This window comes from Giraffa tippelskirchi, chromosome 2, assembly GCF_054371585.1.
Source record: "Giraffa tippelskirchi isolate mGirTip1 chromosome 2, T2T-mGirTip1v1.2.pri, whole genome shotgun sequence".
Classification (NCBI taxonomy): Eukaryota; Metazoa; Chordata; class Mammalia; order Artiodactyla; family Giraffidae; genus Giraffa; species Giraffa tippelskirchi.
The window spans coordinates 164,370,549-164,377,437 of NC_137276.1; the positions used below are offsets into that span (position 1 = coordinate 164,370,549).

At 43.1% G+C, this 6,889-nt stretch overlaps 1 pseudogene across 1 annotated transcript; it reads left to right on the forward strand.

The window, feature by feature from the left end:
* The first annotated feature begins 606 nt into the window (after nt 1–606).
* LOC145538843 (ferritin heavy chain pseudogene) lies at nt 607–2,944 on the forward strand (annotated as a pseudogene). The gene has a single exon (XR_014077275.1). The product of XR_014077275.1 is annotated as a ferritin heavy chain pseudogene (transcript).
* The last annotated feature ends 3,945 nt before the right edge of the window (nt 2,945–6,889 follow it).

Sequence of the window (6,889 nt, forward strand, 5' to 3'; positions counted from 1 at the left end):
GAACTTCCAGATGTACAAGCTGGATTTAGAAAAGGCAGAGAAACCAGACATCAAATTGCCAAATTCCACTGGATCATAGAAAAAGCAAGAGAATTCCAGAAAAACATCTACTTTTGTTTCATTGACTACACTAATGCCTTTGACTGTGTGGATCACAACATAGCTCTACGCCTCCTATGTCTACCTGTCCATGTGGAAAATTCTCAACGAAATAGGGATACCACACCACCTTACCTGCCTCCTGAGAAATATGCATGCACATCAAGAAGCAACAGCTAGAACCAGGCATGAAACAACGTACTGATTTAAAATTGGGAAAGGAGTATATCAAGGCTGTACATTGTTACCCTGCTTATTTAACTTACATGCAGAGTACATCATGTGAAATACCAGGCTGGATGAAGCACAAAATGGGATCAAGATTGCCGGGAGAAATATCAATAACCTCAGATATGCAGATGACACCACCCTTATGGCAGAAATTGAAGAGAACTAAAGAGCCTCTTGATGAAAGTGAAAGAGGAGAATGAAAGAGCTGGCTTAAAACTCAACATTCGACAGTCTTTGCGGAGAGTCGCCGCGGTTTCCTGCTTCAACAGTGCTTGAACGGAACCCGGCTGTTCGTCCCCCTCCCCCGACCCCGGCCGGCCACTCAGAGCCAGCCCTCGTCACCACTTGACAGCGCCTCCGACCGGCCCAAGGTCGCCGCCGCCGCTCCAGCGCCGCGCAGCCGTCGCCGCCGCCGCCACCACGGCCCCTTCTCAGCTGCCCGCCTTGACGACCGCATCCCTCTCGCAGGTGCGCCAGAACCACCACGAGGACTCGGAGGCCGCCATCAACCGCCAGATTAACCTGGAGCTCTACGCCTCCTATGTCTACCTGTCCATGTTGTACTATTTTGACCGCGATGATGTGGCTTTGAAGAACTCTGCCACATACTTTCTTCACCAATCTCATGAGGAGAGGGAACATGCTGAGAGACTGATGAAGCTGCAGAACCAGCGAGGCGGCCGAATCTTCCTTCAGGATATCAAGAAACCAGACCGTGATGACTGGGAGAATGGGCTGAATGCAATGGAATGTGCGCTGTGCTTGGAAAGAAGTGTGAATCAGTCACTACTAGAACTACACAAACTGGCCACTGAAAAAAATGATCCCCATCTGTGTGATTTCATTGAGACTCATTACCTGAATGAGCAGGTGGAAGCCATTAAAGAATTGGGTGACCACATAACCAAACTGCGCAAGATGGGGGCCCCTGGATCTGGCATGGCAGAGTACCTCTTTGACAAGCACACCCTGGGACACAGTGAGAGCTAAGACTCAGGCTGGCTTCCCACACCACAGAGGTGACTTCCCTGGTCACCAAGGCAGTGCATGCATATTTGGGTTACCTTCACCTTTTCTATAAGTTGTAACAAAACATCTACTTAAGTTCTTTCTTTAGTACCATTCCTTCAAATAAAGTAATTTGGTAAACCACCCCCCCAAAAAGAAAAAACCCTCAACATTCAAAAAATGAAGATCATGGCATTTAGTCCATCACTTCATGGCAAATAGATGGGGAAACAATGGAAACAATGACAGACTGTGTTTTCTTGGGCTCCAAAATCACTGCGGTCAGTGATTGTGGCCGTGAAATTACAAGAAGCTTGCTCTTTGGAAGAAAAGCTATGACAAACCTTCACAGTGTATTAAAAAGCAGAGACATCACTTTGCCAACAAAATTCCATATAGTCAAAGCTATGGTTTTTCCAGTAGTCATGTACGGATATGAGAGTCACGTAAGGACCGTAAAGAAGGCTGAGCACCGAAGAATTGATGCTTTTGAACTGTGGTGTTGCAGAAGACTCTTGAGAGTCCCTTGGACTGCAAGGAGATCAAACCAGTCAATCCTAAAGGAAATCAACCCTGAATATTCATTGGAAGAACTGATCCTGAAGCTCCAATACTTTGGCCACCTGATACAAAAAACCGACTCATTAGAAAAGATCCTGATTCTGGGCAAGATTGAAGGCAGGAGGAGAAGGGGACAACAGAGGACAAGATAGTTGGATGGCATCACCGACTCAATGGGCATGAGTTTGAGCAAACTCTGGGGGATGGTGAACAATGGGAAAACCTGGCATGCTGCAGTCCATGAGGTCTCAAAGAGTAGGACATGACTGAGCGACTAAGCAACATGTATAGATGTGAGAGTTGGACCATAAAGAAGGCTGAATGATGAAGAATTGATGCTTTTGACGTGTGGTGATGGAGAAGACTCTTGAGAGTCCCTTGGACAACAAGGAGTTCAAACCAGTCAATCCTAAAGGAAATCAACCCTAAATATTCACTGGAAGGACTAATGTTGAAGCTGAAGCTCCAATACTTGACCACCTGATGTGAAGAGCCAACTCATTGGAAAAGACCCTGATGCTGGAAAAGACTGAGGGCAAGAGGAGAAGGGGGTGACAGAGAATGAGATGGTTGGATGGCATCATCGACTCAATAGACATGAGTTTGAGCAAACTCCAGGAGATAGTGAAGGACAGGGAAGCCTGGTGTGCTGCAGTCCATGGAGTCGCAAAGAGTCAGACGCAACTGAGTGACTGAACAACAATAGAAAGAAATGAAGTACTGATACATGCTACAATGTGGATGAACCTTGAAAATTTGTGCTAAGTGAAAAGTCAGCTACAGAAGACCACATATTTAGTGGTTCCATTTATGTGAGATGTCCAGAGAATAGGCAAATCCATTGAAATGAGTGATTGCTTGGGGTTGGGGGAGAGAAGAATGGGGAGCAACTTCTTAAGAGGTATAGGGTTGTTTGGGGAGCTGATAAAATGTTTTGGAATTAGTGGTGATGGTTGCAAAACATGGTAAATCTACTAAAACCACCAAATTGCACACTTTAACATGGTTAAAATGATGAATTTTATCTCAACAGGAAAAAGAAAAAGAGCAGGTTGGGGATACAATGATTGGTTTGGGAGAGGTGAATTTGGAGTGTCTGAAAGATATCTGGGGGAAATGCCCAGGAGATAGTTGCAGCATTCAACTCAGGAAAGAGGTCTCAGGTGGAATTACCTACACATAGAGCCACAGAGAAGCCATTTCAGCCTCAAGATGCTCTTCTTCTGGCCCATCCTAGGGGCTCCTGCTCATGGCTTCAGTCTGTGCCCACCGAGACAAAGGTCAGGTTACCCTTCATGTTAATCGCTAGTCTTCTTTTTATGTAGATTTCTTTTTTTCACAGGAGGCTAAGTGCACGCACAAAATGACATATCCCCTGCATTGGCATGTGAATTCTTAACCACTGGGCCACCAGGGAAATCTTCATCATCAATATTTTTATACAAAAAATATTGTATAAAATATTGTATAAAAATATTTTATTCTGCAAAAGGCACAATTAGAGTGGTGGTAAAAAGATCAGTGATTGCTAAGAGGAAGGGGTAGGAGGGGGAGGAGTTGAGTAATTGAAACACTGGGGTTTTTTAGGGCAGTGAGACTGTTTTGTATGACATGGTTTGGATACATGACACTCAGTTCAGTTCAGTTCAGTTCAGTTCAGTTCAGTCGCTCAGTCGTGTCTGATTCTTTGCGACCCCATGAATCGCAGCACGCCAGGCCTCCCTGTCCATCACCAACTCCCGGAGTTTACCCAAACCCATGTCCATCAAGTCAGTGATGCCATCCAACCATCTCACCCTCTGTCGTCCCCTTATCCTCCTGCCCCCAATCCTTCCCAGCATTAGGGTCTTTTCCAATGAGTCAACTCTTCGCATGAGATGGCCAAAGTATTGGAGTTCCAGCTTCAACATCAGTCCTTTCAATGAACACTCAGGACTGATCTCCTTTAGGATGGACTGGTTGGATCCTCTTGCAGTCCACGGGACCCTCAAAAGTCTTCTCCAACACCACAGTTCAAAAGCATCAATTCTTCGGCGCTCAGCTTTCTTCACCATCCAACTCTCACATCCATACATAACCACTGGAAAAACCATAGCCTTGACTAGACGGAACTTTGTTGGCAAAGTAATGTCTCTGCTTTTAAATATGCTGTCTATGTTAGTCATAACCTTCCTTCCAAGGAGTAAGCATCTTTTAATTTCATGGCTGCAATCACCATCAGCAGTGATTTTGGAGCCCCCCCAAAAATAAAGTCTGACACACACTGTTTTCACTGTTTCCTCATCTACTTCCCATGAAGTGATGGGACCAGATGCCATGATCTTAGTTTTCTGAACGTTGAGCTTTAAGCCAACTTTTTCACTCTCCTCTTTCACTTTCATCAAGAGGCTCTTTAGTTCTTCACTTTCTGCCATAAGGGTGGTGTCATCTGCATACCTGAGGTTATTGATATTTCTCCCAGCAATCTTGATTCCAGCTTGTGTTTCTTCCAGCCCAGTGTTTCTCATGATGTACTCTGCATTTAAGTTAAATAAGCAGGGTGACAATATACAGCGTTGACGTACTCCTTTTCCTATTTGGAACCAGTCTGTTGTTCCATGTCTAATTCTAACTGTTGCTTCCTGACCTGCATACAGGTTTCTCAAGAGGCAGTTCAGGTGGTCTGGTATTCCCATCTCTTTCAGAATTTTTCACAGTTTATTGTGATCCACACAGTCAAAGGCTTTGACATAGTCAATAAAGCAGAAATAGATGTTTTTCTGGAACTCTCTTGCTTTTTCAATGATCCAGCAGATGTTGCCAATTTGATCTCTGGTTCCTCTGCCTTTTCTAAAACCAGCTTGAACATCTGGAAGTTCACGGTTCACGTATTGCTGAAGCCTGGCTTGGAGAATTTTGAGCATTACTTTACTAGCATGTGAGATGAGTGCAATTGTGCGGTAATTTGAGCATGCTTTGGCATTGCCTTTCTTTGGGATTGGGATGAAAACTGACCTTTACCAGTCCTGTGGCCACTGCTGAGTTTTCCAAATTTGCTGGCATATTGAGTGCAGCACTTTCACAGCATCATCTTTCAGGATTTGAAATAGCTCAACTGGAATTCCATCACCTCCACTAGCTTTGTTCGTAGTGATGCTTTCTAAGGCCCACTTGACTTCACATTCCAGGAAGTCTGGCTCTAGGTGAGTGATCACACCATCGTGATTATCTGGGTCGTGAAGATCATTTTTGTATAGTTCTTCTGTGTATTCTTAGCACATGTCAACACACTTTGTAGCACAAAGAGTGAACCTTAATGTGTGCAAATGAAAAAGTAATCATTTAAGAGGTTAGGAATCCCAGGACAAAATGCAAAGTGTGACAAAACAATCTAACTGTATTACAAATGTATGAACAATCTCACTAAAGGGGGTGGAGGAAGTGGTGCTGGCATGAGGAACTCTGCAAATGAGCTTAGCATATACAAAAAAATTGTATACCAAGTTGTTTTCCATGAAGGTACAGATTAACAACCCTGATGCATACTGACATTGAGCAATAAAGTAAATAGTGATGACAGCAACCAGGTGAGAGGTAGGAATGGGAGGTTACAGGTAAGCAGAGGAGGAAGCTAGATTGATCTGTGGAAATGGATTGGCATTGGAGACATCAGCATGAGTTCATGTTTAGCTTCATATAGATACAGATGATTCTATACAAAATACTTATATTTGTGTATGTATGTGGGTCAGTATATACCTGTATTTCCTTATTGTTTCAGCTGAGAAATACTGTGGTAGCAATGGGAAAATCTAGCATCAAGATCTTGGTTTCTAATGCTATTCTCCAATAAAAAGGAGCCTGGGCTCTTTGGAGAAATGACTAATTCTAGGACTCAGGGAAGAAATACAAAAGATGAACTGGAGCATCTTGTAGAAATGCAGAAAGTAAGGGAGTGCCCATCAACAGACAGATCAATAAAGAAGATGTGGTGAATACAAACACACACAAGATGGAGTGTTACTCTGCCATAAAAAAGGATGAAATCTTGTCATTTGTGACAACATGGATGGACGTAGAAGGTATTATATACTAAGTGAAATAAGTCAGAAAGACAAACACTGTATAATTTCACTTATATGTGGAGTCTTAAAAACAAAACAAATGAGCATAACTAAACAGAATCAGAGTCATAGATACAGAGAACAAATGGGTGGCTGCCAGAGGAGAGGGTGGTGGAGAGGGGATGAGAGAAGTAGGTGCAGGAGATTAAGGAGCACACATTTCTAGTTACAAAATAAGTGAATCACGGGGGTGAAATGTAAGGCATGGGGAATATAATCAATAATAATGTAGCATCTTTGTATGCTGACAGATGGCAACTAGACTTACTGTGATGATTATTTTGAAGTAATATTGAGTCACAATGTGCACCAGTAACTGACATAGTGTTGTGGGTCAACTATACTTCAGAAACAAACTCATAGAAAAAAGATTAGATTTATGTTTACCAGAGGTGGGGGTAGGGATGGAGAAAAGGGGAAATGAATGAAGGTAGCCAAAAGACAAAAACTTCCAGTTATAATATAAATAAGTACTAGGGGTATAATAGGCATGCACGGTAAGTCACTTCAGTTGTTTCTGACTCTTTGCAACCCTATGGACTGTAGCCTGCCCAGCTCCTCTGTCCATGGGGATTCTCCAGGCAAGAATACTGGGTTGCCTTGCTCTCCTCCAGGGGATCTTTCTGACCCAGGGACTGAACCCACATCTCTTATATCTCCTGCATTGGCAGGTGAGTTCTTTACCATTAGTGCCACCTGGGAAGCCATTTTCTATATATAAAATAGATAACCAACAAGGACCTACTGTATAGCACAGGGAACAAATTACAAGATACTCACTACCTTGTAATAATCTATAATGGAAGTGAATGTGAAAAAAAAGAAAATAAATATTTATATATATGTATAACTGAATCACTTTGCTGTACGTTTGAAACTAACACAGC